The sequence below is a fragment of the Chelon labrosus genome (assembly GCF_963514085.1).
Source record: "Chelon labrosus genome assembly, chromosome: 15".
NCBI lineage: Eukaryota > Metazoa > Chordata > Actinopteri > Mugiliformes > Mugilidae > Chelon > Chelon labrosus.
Window position 1 is genome coordinate 18937726 of NC_140348.1, and position 19055 is coordinate 18956780.

The 19055-nt window shown below is 43.2% G+C and overlaps 1 protein-coding gene across 2 annotated transcripts in view; it reads right to left on the reverse strand.

Moving 5' to 3' along the window:
* Nucleotides 1-19055, reverse strand: part of mcu (mitochondrial calcium uniporter) — a 65782-nt gene that overhangs the window by 46122 nt on the left and 605 nt on the right. The gene's annotated exons all lie outside the window — the stretch shown is intronic.

A 19055-nucleotide genomic window follows, 5' to 3' on the forward strand; every position in this document is an offset into this window, starting at 1 on the left:
ATCATTTTTAAAGAGAGAGTTAATCATCACATCATAATGGGAGAGGTATGCATCTCTAGCTTCTGCCTAGCTCTCTTGCTGCGGACCTATACTACTGGCCGCACTCTACCCTAGTTAGTAGTTGATTTATTTATTTGATTGATTGATTTATCTATTTATTTATTTTTTTCAATGTCTTGAGTCACTGAGTGGTAATGTAGGTAGGCCATAGATATGATTATGATTGTTTCTTTGTTTGTGGGGGGGTCCAGCAACTATCTCTCTCTTTTTTGACCAATCAAAACGTGCATCCCTGTCTGTTTTATTGTATTCTTCAGGATGAACCGAACACACCGTATCCAGTTGTCCAGGTGACCCAAGACGACTGGAAGTCTGCGTTTGAGGGACGAAGCCTCTGTTCACTTATGGTAGACCGGGTCAGGGTGTGTGAGGCCATGAAGGTAGAGGAAGCGATAATATCATCATTCTATTCTTATTTTGTTTTCAATCTCGAGTATCAGCCGAAAAACAAGAACACTTTGACCTTCCTACAGCGATGCATTGCAAAAATTCATGTGAAGGGAGACAGGCCTCTGCCAACAACTGTCACTAGGGTGACAAACCTCCTCTATTAAATTATTATTTTTTTTTATTTATTTTTTTTTCTGAATGCCACGGCTACACCAATGCCCCAAGTGCCAAAGAAAAACTTTCACTCTCATGAAGTTGGTTCAACATGTGGGACTTACTCATGCCCATGAGGCAGGCTTCTCAATCACATGTGGACTCAATGACTGTCAATCTACTTTTTCCAATTACCAATCTTTCAGATGTCACATTTATAGAAAACATAGAGCTTGCATTTTACCTTCTGGTGATCCTGCTAGTGAGGAGCCTGCTTGTGAAAACCCTGCTTCTGAAGATGAACATGAGCGTATTATCTGTGATGATGCAGATGCCCAAACCCCCCCTTGTATGGATACACTTTTATATAACTTTAAAAATAATCTTTGTAGCTTCATCCTAAAATGCAGGGAAAAAAACAATTTACCAGAATCTGTTCAGCAAGAAATACTTAGTGATGTAAACTTTCTATTTTGTTTTTTTAAGCAGAATTACGATGAATTTATATCTTATCATCTTAAAGAAAATGGTTTTGATATCGAAGAATGTGTTGAACTTCAGCAGGTTTTACAGTCCAATGATTTTTTTGAGGAAGCATCAAAAGAGTTCTCTTCTCAGTTCAAACTGAAAGAATATTGCAAGTCGAGGTTAGACTTGACTGAACCAGTTCAATACACTTTAAGAGGATCTACAGGTCATAAAATAGGTAGCTTCTCCTATGTTCCCATTTCTGATGTTTTGAAAAAATATTGTTCCCATGAGGATGTGTGGGATGACATAGTCTCTGTAAATACTGAAAATGAACAGGTCTTGACTGACTTTTGTGATGGATTGTACTATAAGGAGCATCCTGTCTTTAGAGAATATCCAAATGCCTTACGACTGCATTTCTATGAGGATGAATTTGAGGTAGTCAACCCTTTGGGTTCAAAGAAAACAAAACACAAACTATGCGCCTTCTACTACACTGTAGGTAATGTACATGGAAGGTACAGGTCTCAAGTGAAGCATATTCATTTAGCATTACTGGTGCGCTATTCCTTTTTAAAGGAGTGTGGCTTAGAAGTTATCCTAAAACCACTGCTAGATGATCTTAAAGTGCTCTCAACAGATGGGTTCACCCTCACTGTTGGTGGAGTTGAGCAGAATGTTCATGCAGCCCTAGCTACCTTTTCAGGGGATAACCTTTCAGCTCACATGATTGGTGGATTCAGTATGTCATTCAACTCAGGGAGAGTTTGCAGACATTGTATGGGAACATACACAGATATAAAAGAGAAATTTCAGGAAGATGGTTATGTCTTAAGAACATCTGATGTTCACCAGTATCACCTGGAATGTATCCAGCAAAATCCTGACAGCAGAGCAACCTATGGGGTACAGTGTAGTTGTCCATTCAATGTGCTTCCTTATTTTGATGTTACTAAGTCCTTACCTCCAGACATAATGCATGACATGTTAGAGGGTGTCATACCTTTAGTTTTGAAATGTGTACTGTGCCAAGCTCATAAAGAGAAACACATTAGCATACAAGAAGTAAACGAAGAGCTACAGAGAATGACAGTAGGTCAGAATGATAGAACAAATAAGCCGGTACAGTTGTCTGAAAGACTATTACAAAAAGGCGGCATTGTGGGCTCGGCATCTCAGAAATGGTGCCTTTTTCGACTTATTCCTTTTTTGATTGCACATCGTATCCCTCCTGAGTGTCAATATTGGCGTGTGTATCTGTTGTGCCGAGAAATTGTAGATATTGTTCTAGCTCCAACGGTGAGAAGAGAGAACCTTCCTCTTTTAGATGTACTTGTGCAGGAATTTTTGACAGAGTTGAAAGCTGTATTTGGAGATGTTATTACACCGAAGTGCCATTATTTAGTTCATTATTCTAGATTAATGTCAATGTTTGGCCCTCTTCGTTCTCTATGGTGCATGAGGTTTGAAGGCAAACACCAATATTTTAAGAATGTTGCAAGTAATTGTCGTAATTTTATTAATATAGCTTCCACTCTGAGCAACCGTCATCAGTTAAAACAATGTTGGGAGTTTTCTTCAAATAATTTCTTAGATGATTTTGAGAAGGTACCAAGAAGCAGTATTAGCACTCCATTTTGTTCCTTACCACTTACACTCAAGTGTGCTCTAGAGCAATATTTTACTGATATTTCTTTTTGTGAAGATAAAGTTATTCAACGTGTTTCAGAAGTGACTGTTAACAATGTTAAGTATGCCACACAGGATGTTTTTGTTGTGGATGTGTTGCATGGTGAGAGAATTCCTCTTTTTTTTCAAGTGAAATACATTTTTAATGTGGACACTACGTGGGTTCTTTGTGGAAAACTGATATTTCCAAAGTATTTTAGCCAGCACTTTCATGCTTATTCAGTCAAATTTGAACAGGAATGGACTGTGATACAGCCTGGGGCAGAGCTAGATTATAATGCTCTTGATATATATGCAGTTGATGGTGATGTCTTTGTGGCAATGAAATACTGTGTGTAAGAATGCTTAAAAAAATGTTTTTGTCCTTTTTATGTCTTTATGGCAATGATATACTGTGTGTAAGAAGTTAAAAATGACACCTTCAGATTGTACAAATGTGTTAGCACTTCTGTGTATTGACTAATCTTTTAATGTTGCCTCTTTATACTTTATAAACAGATCGTAAGAGTTTAAGCATTATACATTATTTTTCCTCCTCCCAGGGATCATAGGGATTTAAAAGTGAAAAACTGCATTCAGTAAAGTTGATTGAAAATTAAGATTGTGGTGTTTCATTTCCTCTCATTCCTTTCCATTTAACTAGGACATTTTTGCCACTTTATAGGTACAATGGCTTCGTCGCTGTGGTGGTACCCTTAACGAGAACAAGTTGGTACCATCTAATGGGGTACCCTTTTGTACCAGTGGATTAAGGTACAAATGTATTGCTTAAGGTACAAAATTGTCTCTCAAAAGGTACAGTGTACAAGGGTACAACTCTGTACCTATGGTAAGGGTACCATTGCTGTACCCTGGGGGTACCACCCCAGCGACGAGCCATTTGTACCTTGAGGGGAACCTATATGTACCAAAAAGCTACAGACTGTAGGGGTACTTCTTTGTACCCATTAATATGGTACAAGGTTGTTCCCCCTGGGGGTACTGCCCCAGCGACGAGCATTTGTACCTTTTTTTTTACTTTTCTGTACCTTTATTTCTGAGAGTGTAGCATCACAGCAGCTCAGGTTTAACTACAAGCTGCGCCTGTGCCGTGACTCCAGTCAGCTCCATCAATCCACGTTTTATGGCCCTGTCATTTGTCTCTGTTGGTGAAACTGAGGCTTACATATGATCGGTTTAGCAGGTTTTCCCACAGGACAAGTTTCTACAAACAAGGCACTGCTATATGACCCGGCACACAAGAAGTCATTTATCCTAGCTCTTTAACCAAACGGCCACACCCATGCAGAAATAGCACCAGTCAGTGATAATTATAACCGTGTTACATACCTGGACTACCCCTGTATACCTACAGAAAATTAACTTCTGTCCTCACTGACTCTAGGAAATTCTAAATGCTATGTTCAAGGCCACAAGGATGCCATCTCTGCTCATTTTACACTAGTTGTTAGAACAATAATTGTTTTGGCTGCATAAATCATTTACGTTTTAGAGATTAAAGTTACATGATTTTATGGGTTAAAGAGCTACCGCATCACCCACTGCTTCCCACCCACGCCACTTGACTGAAAGGCTTGTGTTCTCACCTGCGGTACAGCATGTCCTTCGACTCGTTACAGCAGACTAGCCGTGGCTGTGCGAGGCGAGCTTCCATATCATTTTCACAGCACATCTTGTTATATTACTGATGCTGCGTTAGACATCCCGAATGCAAACGCAACACAGGTGTTGGAACGGTAAAAGAAGATTCAGCCTCTGAGTGTGATAGACGTGATAAAGGAATGTGAGCAACAGGTACTTAGTGACACTCAAACCACAACAACTGTGCCTTCTTTTTACAATACCACCCTTGCTGACACAGCGACCACAGTGGCCAGTGACAAAGTGCGGGTGTCACAAACACATCAAAGTTTCAAACTATAGTAACTTCCTTCTCGTTCTATGTTTTTATAGCAGGGTGGCCTGAAAGCTTTCACTCCATTAGAGTCGAGGAAACGCAGCGGCCATGATTGTAATCAATGAATTCCAGTCTTCTGAGGAAACCGACTGCTGAGCCTGACCTACTCCTACTGGTTTAGACATTAAAAAAAAAAGTATTTCGGTGTGTACTAAAATGTCAGCCGAACGCAGAGTTAGGATTTAATTTCGAGCCAAACGGTAATAAATTAGAGTCCGTACTGTCTGCACAGAGAAACACCGCACTATATCTCCCCAGACGAGGTGATATTAAGAATGGGTGCGTCATTTGTCATCGGCAGGAGCTTACAGAGGACTGCGAGATGGATAACCTTCAATTCTCCGTTGGAGAAGGGACATTTTCACGGTGCACAGTGTTACCCAGGCAACAGCAACACCAGGACTTTTGAATAGCTCCGGGAACCTGCGCATTTATTTCTGTTCTGACCTCAGAATCAGCCTCTGTTAGTCACGTGAACTTTGTGGCTCTGTTTGCTGGCAGGATGTGAATTTCTCACGCAATCCTAAGGCCGGTGTAAAATACCCGGATTTACAAGCCAGCTCAATACGTCGTTACTCCAGAAGCGCTGCCTCAGGTGGAAACGTCACCTAACCTGAGCTTCTATTGCGCATCGTGAAGAGACTCCTAACCTTTCACTCTCTTTCTCTCTTTTTTCTTCTCCCTGCCTCCGGTTCACGTACAGGCCGGGATTTCCCCCGAGTTCGCCTCAGGACCCGGATTTGTAAGGGGGTCTGGCAGGGTGAGTTGAAAGCTCAGCTGACGGGGGCATCACTGACAGATGCTAAGCTCAGCTCTTCTGCCTCCTCACTGCTTACCCACTTTCCCTGGGAACGCAACACTCTGGGCTGATACCTAGTAACTGTCTGGATGAATGACAAGCATCGGATATCTATGCAGTAAATGTGTAGAGGAATAACCCAATAACCATTATTTGACAGGCAGACAATTGTCTTCACCCTGCATATAGCAGGGATGTTATGCGGCTCTGTTCCAGACGGGCTACACAGCAGGCAAAACACCACAAATAACAGAGTGAGGGAAGGAAATGCATGAGCCGAGTTTTCCATACTGGGAGAGCGCGAGCCCCACCCACACTTAGATCAATGCCCAGGAGACGACAGCCGAACAAGGAAACAGCTGAAGCAATACTATTCAAATAATTTAATATTGCGGCCACATGCTGGACATGTGACCACTCTTAAATACCTTAAGAGCAACATAATGGAGCACTATTACACTGAGGAAAACACATCCACGTGTCCTTCACAGGCTGTCAGCGGGTCAGGAGATTCCTCCAGTATACGAAATCCTCAGACGCTCCTTCTCTCAGAGACTGAAAATAAGATCTGTCTCAGTGCGTCTGTCCACAGGACGTACTTTGCATGTAGGAGCGGAGGGAGCAGTCCTGTTTTTGCTTTGCATACTCCCTCTGCGCGTGTGAGGCAGGGTCAAACAAACTTTACAAATAAAATGGTCTGCTGGAGCCAGCCGCACATTGTTTCCCCGGGAAAATGAGGGCACTGCCGCGGCTGTATCTGCAGCCAGCAGAGAGGAACGAGCTTGCTTTAATTTGGCTTTCCCATGCCGCTATGACACTGTCCTGACAACTAGACATGGAATGTATATACATACTACCAAAACTAGCACAGAATACCGTCCTCCACAATGGCTCGCTATTCATAAAGCCAAAGCCCAATGAAAACTGTCTCCATGGAAATGCATTTTTCTAACAATGTCGCCTCTCCACCATCTCCTCACTCCTATTAATAGAAAGTCAGACCACTAGCTAGCTGGCAAAGGATGAGTAATAGTATAGCGGGAATGGAAATGTCTAGTATCTGCACTTGCTCTGTGCTGCCTGTTTCATTCCCGACAGCTTCATTTCGAATCAAAGGCTTCGAGCAAGTGTTAACAACAAACAGCTGACTAACAATCCCCGGTGTCACAGGAGAAAGCAGGATTTACGTGTGTGAAGCTGCGAGGAGCTTGTGTGCACTTCAAGCTGCATGAAGTCCAAGAACGTACGCGCATACACACGCACGGCAGCGTTCGGACAGCGGGGTCATCGCTAACCTTCCCTGACAGAGGGTCGGGGGAACTCGCAGTCTGTTGCTATTTGACCTCCGTGTGTGGAATGAAGACGAGACAACCACCGGCGTTTTAGAGGTCAGCAGATATTCTCCCTCGATCTCCGCCAAGAACACCGTTTTAGGCATGCGCGTGCATGCACAAGCACATGCCCAACAATGGATAAACACACATAGCTATTTCTCATTCCTCTCAAAGGTCTGCCAGCACTACAAACACTGGAATAGAATATTTATAACAAACCTACAGCATGGCCTGAACCTTATTAAGCGAGCAAAAGAAGTGCATTTAACAGCCTGAATACGCCATCAGAGCTCGAGGGAATAGTCCAGCCCAGTCGTGCTGATAGTGCTACTTAGCATTAGCCTACACAAATGTCAGGCTTATTAATAACATAAAGCAGCTGCACAATAAAGATGAACTCCTACAAAAAGCTCCTTCAAACTTAACTCAGTGACCGAGAACAACAAATACATCTGTCGTTTTTTTTTTATTTCTTGACAAACACTCTTAATGTTGGCTAGCAAGATAGCTAGCCCGAATTGTTTCATTTAAGCTCTACCGTATCTGTAGTGCTGCTGTTGTTTGTACTGAATATCTTATCTTAAATTAATACCCTGGTACCACTGTGATTCAAGCGGTCAAGCCTCTATAAAGTGGCTGGTGGAGTACAACTTCAAATATTTATGTGTTTTCTGTAAAAAATATAGCCTGAGCAGGGGGGAGGGTAAGGACATTTGAGAAAGCATTTCATTGGACGCAATATTAGTAAACACCCACTAGTGCAGGATGAGTCATCAACATTTTTTAAAATTGTCATTGTCACTGTGTTCAGTAGGAATTTTAGGGGTCTTTTCATACAAGGAAGAAAAGAATTTAAAAACCGGGTCTTCACATCAGAGACCTCATCAACAGTGGATTATAGCCGCATAGCTATTTACATAAGCAATTTATTTACTTCCCTGCTTCCCAGGGGTGACTTTGAGCAGAGACAAGATTGTATCTCTCACACGTTGTCCCCTCCAAGTCCTCATTGACTTTAATGTGTAGGAAACGGAACACCACATTATAAAGAGAGGAGGGTTTTAGAATAGATAACGACAGACTGGCATTTAAAATTGGGTCAAATTACAAAAAACATGTATAAACTTCTCAAGTTTTTTGGGATAAATTAGGTAATTTTAGCCGAAACAAGGCTATTTTTGCTATTTGCAAATATTCAAATATTACATTGATCAGAATTTTGCAACAGGGCCAAATATCTTCATTTTTTACAGATAGGACTGGGATTACCTGCAGAAAATTCTAATGCATATATTTATTATAGCAAATCAATATCACATTTGTAGCATTGCTCATAAAGAGATAGGTGATTTTATAGTTGAAACTGTTTCTACAATATCATTAGCTATTCAGTTAGCAGCAGGACAGTAGACAGCTGACTGTACAGTCACATTTTAGTAGTTCTAAAATGAATAACATTATTGAATACTATTGCTCTGCAGATGCTTAACTGTGATGTGACACGCAAACAAAAAGGTATTAAAGTGTAACTGAATGGAAAATCTTCATATGCACCTATCAGGCATAACATTATGGCCACCTTCCTAATATTGCAAATGTCTCCCTTGTGCCTCCAAAACAGTTGTGACTCATCAGAGAATGGACATGGGCATTCTGAGGGTGTCCTGTGGTGTCTGGCAACAAAATGTTATTAGTGGGGGCCTTTGGGTCCCATGGGTTGAGCGAGGGGCCTCTGTGGATCAGGCTTGTTCCAGTACATCCCACAGATACTTGATCAGTTTGGGATCTAGTGAATTTGGAGGCCAGGTCAACACCATGTGCTGTTTTTCATGTTTTTTTTTTAGTTGTTCCTAAACCGTTTTTGTGTGTGTGTCTGTGTCAGGCTGCATCCTGCTGGGGATGGCTGCTGCCATCAAGGAGTGTCATTGCTATGGGGTAGGGGTGCCTGGTCTGGTCTACGTGGGTGGCACATGTCTAAGTAACATCCATAAGGAATACCAGGTCCAAACGTTTCCCAGCAGAACATAGTATTGTCACAAGATGATCAATGTTATTTACTTCACCTGTCAGTGGTTTTAATATTGTGGCTGATCGGTGTAAATATACCATAGAATAGTCAGTCAGTCCTGGACCAACCCTGGACCAACACTGGACCATCGAATAAAAAGTCAAAACTGTATATTTTGGGCATATTTCCCGGGCCTAGCAACACATGCACAATACCCTTGTAATAAGATTATCTGGTCAAAGGTTCAAATAGAAATATAGAATACGATTAAAATGACTGGTTGGGTGAAATTATACTCCAAAGTGCTAAGACAGCAGAAAATAGCCTTAACCTCTTCCATCGCAATCACCGTACTGCACACTTAAACCCTCCCTACCTCTTCTCATACAGCCTCGGCTCAGCCCTCTGAGTCAGGCATGCTTATTCCACGCGTGTTTGCAGCCATTGATTCTCTTGTGCCGATACTGAAGCTAATTAAAAGAGACAAGGCTCAAAGCCCAGACCCCTAAACAAATTTAAATGTTGCAATTACGCTGACAGAGGAGACAGCCTTCCTATCAACAGGACAACTATTAGAATCAAGCCTTGCAGAACGGTAAGAAACTACACACACATCAAAAGGTCTAACCCTATTGATACGAGCAAGCTCGTTGGGACTTGTACGAGACATGTTAAGCCTGTCTCCCTGGTCCAGCTGATCATCACAAATAAAACAATGGGACCAGACGGTTTAGAGAGCATTTTTTTGACAGAGGGGTGCATTTTTGTTTGTTTTCTCCATGGTGAATACCCTGTGTGTGCTTGGGTCTACCATGGCACCGCTACAATCTGGATAATTAGAGTGCAAACAAACTGGGCGCCAGGCCGAGCGGAGAGTCCTCCATTCTGGGGCTCATTGAATCCCTGGATGTGCTCAGAGTCTGATCAATCTCAGTTAAGGTTCACTTCTTGACTTCTGGTTGCGTAATGAGGTTGTCATGAGCATCATTCACAAAATTCAGGCAGCTCATTTCAGACAGAGAGTCGGCTGGTGTTATAAAAGTAATGAAGGACAAAACAGTGAGTCAGCATAAATGGCCCGGGAGAAGAAACAGAACAAGGAAAGGAAGTTTTCACACAAAAGAAGGATCAATTTATAGCAGAATAAAGTGACTGCATACACCGATCCAGCATAACATTACGACCCAATAAGGTCTCCCTTGTGCCTCCGAAACAGTTGTGTCTCATCAGAGAATGGACATGGGCCTTCTAAGGGTGTCCTGTGGTGTCTGGCAACAGAATGTTGTTAATGGCGGTCTTCGGGTCCTGTGGGTTGAGGGAAGGGGCCTCTGTGGATCAGGCTTGTTCCAGTGCATCCCACAGATACTTGATCAGTTTGGGATCTAGTGAATTTGGAGGCCAGGTCAACACCTTGTGCTGTTCTTCATGTTTTTTTTTAGTTGTTCCTAAACCATTGTTTTGTGTGTGACTGTGGCTTCAGGGCTGCATCCTGCTGGGGATGGCTGCTGCCATCAAGGAGTGTCATTGATATGGGGTGGGGGTGCCTGGTCTGGTCTAGGTGGGTGGTACAGGTCCAAAAGTTTCCAGCAGAACATTGTATTGTCACAAGATGGTCAGTGTTATTCACTTCTCCTGTCAGTGGTGATAATGTCATGCCTTATCTGGCGTAAGTGTGTGCGCAAAATAAAGATTTTGTACTGATGTCGGCACAAAGCGTGAAGTAGCACTACATGCATGCAAGTTTCAAAAAAGCACCATTCTGACGGCTGTAGTTAATGCGTGGCGACCACCCCGCCTAAAAGCGGCTAAGTGATGACGACGCTAAAAGAGTAACAACAAACAGCAGCCTTCTTGGCATCGGTCTCCACTAAGTCACCATGGAGAGATAATTCTTTTCAAGTCAACACACACACACTCACTCACTCACTCACTCACTCCCTGAAGCCACAATGACCTCAACGCAGGCACGGTGTCACAGCTCTTCGTGCATCCAGTAAAGCCCTCATTACCCCTGGCAACCCAACACGAGTGTGTTTCACCATGCGGATAAACTCACAAATGCATGCAGAACTCCCTCAAGCACAGCTGCCTCATCTGTGCATCTGCACCTCACAGATCACCTGGCTTTATCAGAGGAGACACCGGCCCATGCTCTCAAATCACCGGGACAAAAAAGGTGCACCGAACTTGAAAATGTCAAGCCCTCTTGCCATTAACCCAGTGAATCGATCCAGCAGGAACAAAAGGACTACTTATGAGCTTGAGTGTAGAGGGAGATTAGAGTGCTATCAGCCTTGTTTAAGTTTATTGGGATCCCATAGTGAAAGTAAACTGTGAACTTTATTTGCCTTCAAAGGGTTACCGGCAAAATCTGAAATATTTATTGTATTGTGTTGTATTCTATGTTGGTTAAACTATAACCTAACGGAGCAGAGTGAATGCCAAGTAATGCCTTACCTTAAAGAGTTTCTAAGACGACTTGGATAAACATATAAATAATTTACAGAGTAATCACTCTCAAATTGCTTGTAAGGGACTTCAAATGTGCCGCTTCACCAACATCCATGACAGGCGATATTAAGACATTATTCAGACTGCAGGCACGATGGATTTGTTTCTCAAACCGTATATTTAGGAAGGACTGTCCTTTTGTTTGCAGGTGATCAGATCAGATTTCATCTAATCTATCTGAACGGTTGCTGGCGGCACAGCTTTCCAACATTAGGTTTCCTCCAGTTTTCCCTGTGCAGTAGACTCCCCCCAAAAGTACCAGCGGACAAATTATTTTGGCGCCTGTCAACAGACCAATATTCTCCGCGATGCCCTCCGTAGCTCTCCGCTAGCAGCAACCAGGGTTCTACTAAGCATCTCCATCACTCTGGATTTGACAAATTCAATGTAATGCAAAGTTAGAAATCTGATTTGAGTGCCACAAACTGAGACAAATCCATTGAAATCTGTTTCGGATCGTTCATCAAACCATCCCCTATGTGGTTTGGATTTGATTTGGAAATAGGATTACATTTCCTTTTTTCTTTTCTTGGTCATCCATTTTGACAATTAATCCAGATATAAATGCATTTGGACTGTGCTAATTACATTTTGAAGGGTGCTGATATTCACTGCCATCCTGACGTTAAGAGCAGCAAAGCTACCAAGCAAACAAGGTCTGACTGAGCTTTTTTTTACCCCCTATCTGCAGTTTTTTGCTGGAAACAGTAAAATTTCACATTTGAAGCAAAAACTTCTGTATTTGCACACACGCAATAATCCCCTCAGTTCTGCTGGCGGTGAGATGGGGAAGTTATAATGAGAAGCAGCCAATTTCTCATCAGTGACAGAGGTGAGCCTGAGGCCGAGGGAATCCGAACATCACAGAATCCCGACATTCCTCTGAGCAACTTTCCAGCCATTAGTCCATCAGTAAAGCAGGACTCATTCATGCATAATGTTTCCAATTCCAATTAAGAGCTGCCCCGACGCTGACAGCTGAGCAACTTTCTTCTTGTCTTACAGTGATGACGTTCATCTTTCTGTCCTGCCCTGATATGTTTGCTTCTTTTCAGTGGATCAGCTTTAAAGTGTAGATATGCCAGCGTCAATAAAGCAATGTACATCATGTAGATAAGTAGGAGCATTGCAGGAATATGGGGCAGAAGGAGTACAGAGAATATATCATCGTAGGACTGGTGAAACTCCACATGCAATATCTGGGATCTGCGACACCTATCTAGTCTTGACTCAGTGTATGTGCAGCCCAGAGATGTTTAAATTGTAGGGTTGCATGCAAATAAGAGAGCTTTACAACTGAGAGGGAGGAGCTTACCCCTGAGCAAAAGAACAAACAGACCTGAAGTTGAAAATTACACTCTTTGTGACAACACACTGTCAAAAGTCTCTAAACTGATCGGGCCCGTATCCTACCCTGCTGCTCGAATTATTTCACCGTGGGCTTGTATAAACAAGGGTATAATCAATCGATACCTCCTCAAGGAGAGGTCGACCCCACCTCTCTCCCTCGCTAATTAGCTGGGAGTCTTGATATTTTGCAGGGCAAAGTTCTGCTGAACTCTGAAGGAAGCAAAGTGGGATCAATTCCTGACACTACTCAAATGCATGAGAAGCAGGGAAGGTATAAGCACACTCACATTATGACAAATTGCCAAAAGGTCACCTTTTTTGAGGGTCTGTGACCCACCAGTACGGAAGGTAACCCAACGTATTCTTGCTGCTCATGTGGAATTTCTAAAGTTTTGTGCAGTGCCAGACGTCCACAAATCAATCAATCACATTTAGCATTTACAATATCGCAACAAACAAAACAATAATCTCGTGGCCGCAGCAAAGGGTGAAGACGTGCGTGTTCACATCATCTCACTATGGAAATGTTTTCACACCACTGTCACATATTTTTTTTTTTTTTGACAAATCAGGGCACAGCTGACCTTCACAAAAGCGAAATCTGCACGGTCTAATTTACACTGCTCATCTGCACCAGACAGATTTGTCACAATAATGAACCCAATCCCAAATCTAATGGCACGGGAGGCGGAGCTGCTGATGACCTTCAGCTTCTAACAGCCGCCTCACCTGCCCTCCTGGCAGAGGATACCACCAGCCCCTCGTCTGCGATGAGAGGGGGTAACCAAGCGTCGCCTCCATCCATCATCACATTACACACGTTGGCCTAGTTTAATGTCCTTTTCAGACTTGACTGGAGACACACTGGGCCACACAGAAACATGGGAAGCAGCTAATTAGTCTACGCCAACAGCGAGGGTTCACCAGTCATTCACCGCTTCAAGGGTGAAATCCCTTCCAGTGTCCTAATGAGGACTTTGTCCATCACAATGGTCTTATCCATTACGAAGTCTGCAGCATCGACCTAATGAGCAGATAACAGACGCATATAGCTCCACAGTCTAGTAAGGAGCTGCGGTATGAAAATAATAACTGCACAGTGCACAAACAAGAAAACAGATGGAGAGGTGCAGCAGCAGATACGCTTAACACATAACAATTTTCCTAGTAAGTGTCTAATACTGAACCGTTGAACCTACCAGGACAGTTCTTTTGACCTCAGGGCGAACAGCTGGCAAGCATGAGAAAGGTTTGCGTGCTAAGCTGGTGCAGCAATGTGATGGACTGAAGCGAGCTCAGGGAAATTAGTAGAAGAAGAAAGCACTTGGGGAAACAGGACACGCACTAGCATATGTTTAGAGAGCTAGCCGAGCCTAAGAGGGAGAAGGAAAGGGATTTTTTTTTTATCTCTCTACGCCAATGAATGGGCTTGAAAAACCTTGTTTGGAAAGAATTATGCAGCAATAGTTATAAAAATCACAGCTGTTCGCGGGAATATGTGCAAGAAATCCTCGCAGCGGAAGTTGTTTTTCATGTTTGGTCTAACGAGACTACCTGCGGTTGAAGCATTTTTAAGCAATTAACCAGAATTTTTAAGACAACATGCCATGACTATACACCGTGGAGGGAGTGCAGTCAACGACCCACTTTAGTCAGTGAGCGGTAGAAACATTGAAAAAGTGCTACCTCTTCAGTTTCTATAGCTTTACATTTGCACTGCTTAAGTTTACCAAGATCACTCGGGTTTAAGCTCAGAGCCTCTCCACAAACCCGTCAGCCTAATAGCAATGGATACAGTGAGGAACTCTGCTGCACTAATACACAGTTTCAGTGCAGTACGCCTGCCCAGTCAGCCATACAGCTCCACAACAGATATTGGAAATGACTCTGGCTACAGCTCTCCAGGGTGATCGCCACCTGAGCTGACAGGAGCTCTGTCAGGAGTACAGCCAGTGAAGCCATCAGCATTTCATCACCGCACTAAGACGACAACGCTCACTTGCTTTCTTCTTTGATGGTAGGACCGTCCGTGACATTTTCACTACACTGCAGCATTAGACCTACAAGTATAGGTCTGAGTATGCATCCACATACTGGCAATGTGACTCATTAGGTCTAAATACTCAGCCTGACTCGTCCTGGTCACTATTCAAACAAGTCAATAAAACAGTTAGAGTAAACAGCGAGATGCTAAATGGGCAAACTTGTCTCACGTCATCAGCATTATATATTTGCATCAGGCGTTGTTATCTCAAGTTAGATGGCCTCGAACAGCATGATGTATTCATCAAGTCGGCTTCTAAAGAACTAGTCACTAAGGTAGATTTGTGTGGTAAATGATAAAGAGCATGGCGTACACCCAGAGGCCACTTTATTATAAGGTACACCAGTGCAATCTAACGCATTCCACAGATGTTCCTTGAACAGAGCGTACCTATTTTATAATGTGTAGAATTTCTTTTTTCTTTTTTTTCATCAACGTTTTAGTTCAATTCAATTCACTGTATGTTTGAGCATTTACAGTAAGCTATAGTTAGTGATGATGTTGTACTGTACACATTATATTTAGAGGTGCTAATATTGCACCCGCCTCACATTCTCTCCCTTGGCAATTCATTTGATACACCAGTGAAAATGAATACATGCTAATATAACAGTCCTGCAGTAAATCCCCCTTCATAATTCGTGTTATAATGCTCCACATACACCGATCAGCCACAACATTAAAACCACTGTGACAGGTAAAGTGAATAACATTGACCATCTTGTGACAATTCAATGTTGTGCAGAGAAATTTTTGGACCTGGCATTCGTGTGGATGTTACTTAGACATGTAGCACCCACCTAGATCAGACCAGGCACCCCCACTTTACTAGTGTACCTAATGGACTGGCAAGCGAGTGTATATTTTACTCGTCGTGGTTACAATAAAACATGAACACAACAACAACTATTATAAAGCTTATGCAATAGATAACTTTGGTGTGAGGACAGTCTATTACCTGGAAACCGGTTTCTGTCATTGCCTCTTATTTCTAAGAAACTACACTCAGGAATGGCAGTAAAGTTGGATTGCCTAACATCATACTGCTATGGTGAGAAGCACAGTCCAGTAACATCTCCCACTACTTCATCGCACTTCATGCTTTTGCAACAAACCTGGGTCACAGCTCGTGGCAAATTTTCTTTTCAGTTTTGTATCCAAGTCCTCGAGAAGGACAAATGCGGTCGTTCTGTCTCGAGACCTTGGTCTAACTAAGATAAGGTGGCGCAGAGGCAGAGCGAACTAACCGGCTCGCCTGGCAATACGAGATTGGTCGTCTCTTCTCCATTTCCTGTCTACCGCTCTGCAGGCTGCAGCCCACTATCTAAAGCTAAATCATGCTCTGAAGAGTGGGCCGTCTGTAGTGGGCCGAGTTTTTCAGTTGTTTAGCGGGGCATGCTTTCAGCTTTTTAATCGTAATATTTTCTATGCGACGCTCATAATCTGAAAAGAGGGTCTTCAAGTGTTTAACACTTCCCTACAGTTTTTCTTTTTTCATACAGCTTAACGTGGATGCACCAAGTTTGTTCTTTGTTCTTTCTGATGAAAATAAAAGGGTATTCATGAACCAGTGTATTCATAGAGCTAGTTTGGTATAGATTCCAGTTTAGCCAAGCCACTTGATACTATATGTTAATATGGAAACTGTCAGCATGTAACCATCAGCAGCAAGAACACGGCGTGGTATATGATCTGAATGGATTATCCGTTTAACAAATCAATGATTTTGTAACTACAACTAACCCTTGACTGAAATCTGAAATTCTATCTCATCACTTTGCCTCATGTAGCCCAGCGAGTGTGCAACAACCCTGCAAGAAACCTCGGATCAGTTTCTTCACCCACTGAAGAAAACCCTCAGAATTGCTCTTCATGCCCATTAAAGCTGCGCCTGTGTGCAGACAGCAGTCCAATATTAGCTGACCAGAGATTGTAAGGATTCCTCTCCAGCAGAAGCATGATATGATAGGATCGGAGAACAGACATGCAGGTTATAATCATGAAACCCCGCTGTGATAAACAGGCGATCCAGCTTTAGCAGTGAAGTGCCATCCATTACCTTCCATGCAAAAAGGGGCTGTATAGCTGTCAATCATCAGACTTCAAAGTGAAGAATGATTAATCAGCCCAGATAAACGTCAGCTAATCTGGCAATCCATCATCATCTCATATCTAAACGTTTCATCTTCCATACAGTATCTACCTATTTATGTCACATGTAAATGCGAGACTATAAACAGAGTCAAAATCCACCAAAGTCCATTAACAGTCAAATGACATGAACGCGACTGCCTCGCTGGACGACTTTATCAATCATTCAACTATCGTATCACCTTTAGCACAGCCACAGTCTTAGAGTCACTCCCTTATCTCACTAATCCGGATAACTTCAGCACTGAGTCCGTGAAGGCAGCTGGGATAAATTAGGTTACTCCTACACTGATTGGATTAAAAGCCGGCAGCGGGCCTCGACCCCGTGGCCCCCAATGCAGCATCCACCAGCAGTTCAGCTTTAATGAACATGTCAGCTTAAATGGAAATGAATAACTAAAAAAAAATAATAATAATAATCTGATCTTTTGCGCTCCCATGTTTTTGAGAATCCCTGTATTATAAAAGCAGTATATGGAAATATTGACCCAATTTGCTCATACTACAGAAAAACCAACAGTGATTTATAAGCCTCTTACAAGGACTGTTTATTCGCAGTGACTCAACTCCCCTGCCACACTTCAGGATAGCTGCATTTTATATGACAGCTGACTCAATAGTAATCTAGTGCAGGTTAAATGTGAGCCCCTGGAGCCCACTGTCTGCTTTGCATCCCTGTGTAGTTGACCCATTGTGACTGCAGCGCATTACAGAAGCACCAGTCAGAGCCATTACCTTCCTCACCAATTGAAAGTGAGCTCTAGGAAGCATATTTAGATCTGTATTCCTCGTGGCACCTGTACGTGTACGCTAACTCACTGCAGCTTTTTAAACTCGAGCGCAGGAACAAGAGTTTCCAAACTGCAGTGGCGAACTCACAAATGAACACAAACGCTTGGCTGTCATGAAGTGACAGGCCCCACGTTAGGAGCTGTGGCAGCAACGCTTCAATGAACGGAGTCACAGTATGACAGTAGACAAACTAAACTACAATCCGAGGAGACTGAAATAAAATGAGAACTTATTAGGGCTAGCTCCGGCGAGGCACATGGAGCTGCAACTCCCCCTGTGAAATCACTTAGGGTTTAAATTGGCCTGCTTATTTTAGAAGAGGGCAGGAATATTACTTCTCAGCAGACTTAAATTTCTTCATTGTAACGGCTCACAGCGGGCGACAGCGATGGGATCTGGTGCAGGGATATGGTCTGAGTGTACGTAACCTCCGGGCCGGGCTAGGAACGAAAGCCTCATTTGATTCCACTGGGGCCTGTGGCATTTCTGCGAGTGTTTGTAGAAGGGAGGAGTAACGAAGGAAAAACACGAGAAAGAGAGAAAGGAGATCTTGGAGGCAAATGTAAGAGAAAGACTGACAGAGAAGGTGTGAGTGGTGCAGAATATCACAGCAACATTCATGGTTGGCAAAGGGGGGGGGGGTTCTGTCAGGAAACTTGCACTTCCTCATTCTTTTGTATTCAAGCCCATCCCGTGCTTCACCTGAACGTCAGGCAGCTGCCGTAAACACCTCCCTCACAGTCTCAGCTGGGGGGAAGAGGGTCACAGAAGCAGGAACAAGCTGGGCCACTATTGCACCGTGGTGACATTTTTGTAAACACACCTTCCTGTTTCAAGGCGCAGTTTTTTGTGTGCGTGTGTGGCTGCCTATAATGCTACAAATGCAAAGGTCCTGCATCAGCCTGCAGGAAAACCCAGGATCTCCCAGCTGTATGGGGAAACACCCGCAGGGAGGGGAGAAGGAGAGGGGCTGGCTGGAGAGTCTGACATCATGCAAGAGCAAGGGCTTCCATGTTTCTGCCTCGTATGAGTGCATGAATAAACAGTGTGTGAGTCTCTCTCTCTCTCTTAGACACACACACACTTAAGCACCACTCTAGCTCTGGACAGATATTCATTATTCTGACTTTCTGCTGCACCCCTGAGACGCTGCAGCAGCTCTCTCTCACACACACACCACGGATAAGAAGAGAGATGAAGGGACCCATCATCAGCCAACCCTTCTGGAGCTGCTCACACCAAACACCCTTGTTGCACAACAGCACAAAAATGAGACACCCCATCCGCGGCCGGCCGGCCATCATCAAACCAACCCCACTGCAGCTCCTCCAAAAGCTTCAGTTTCC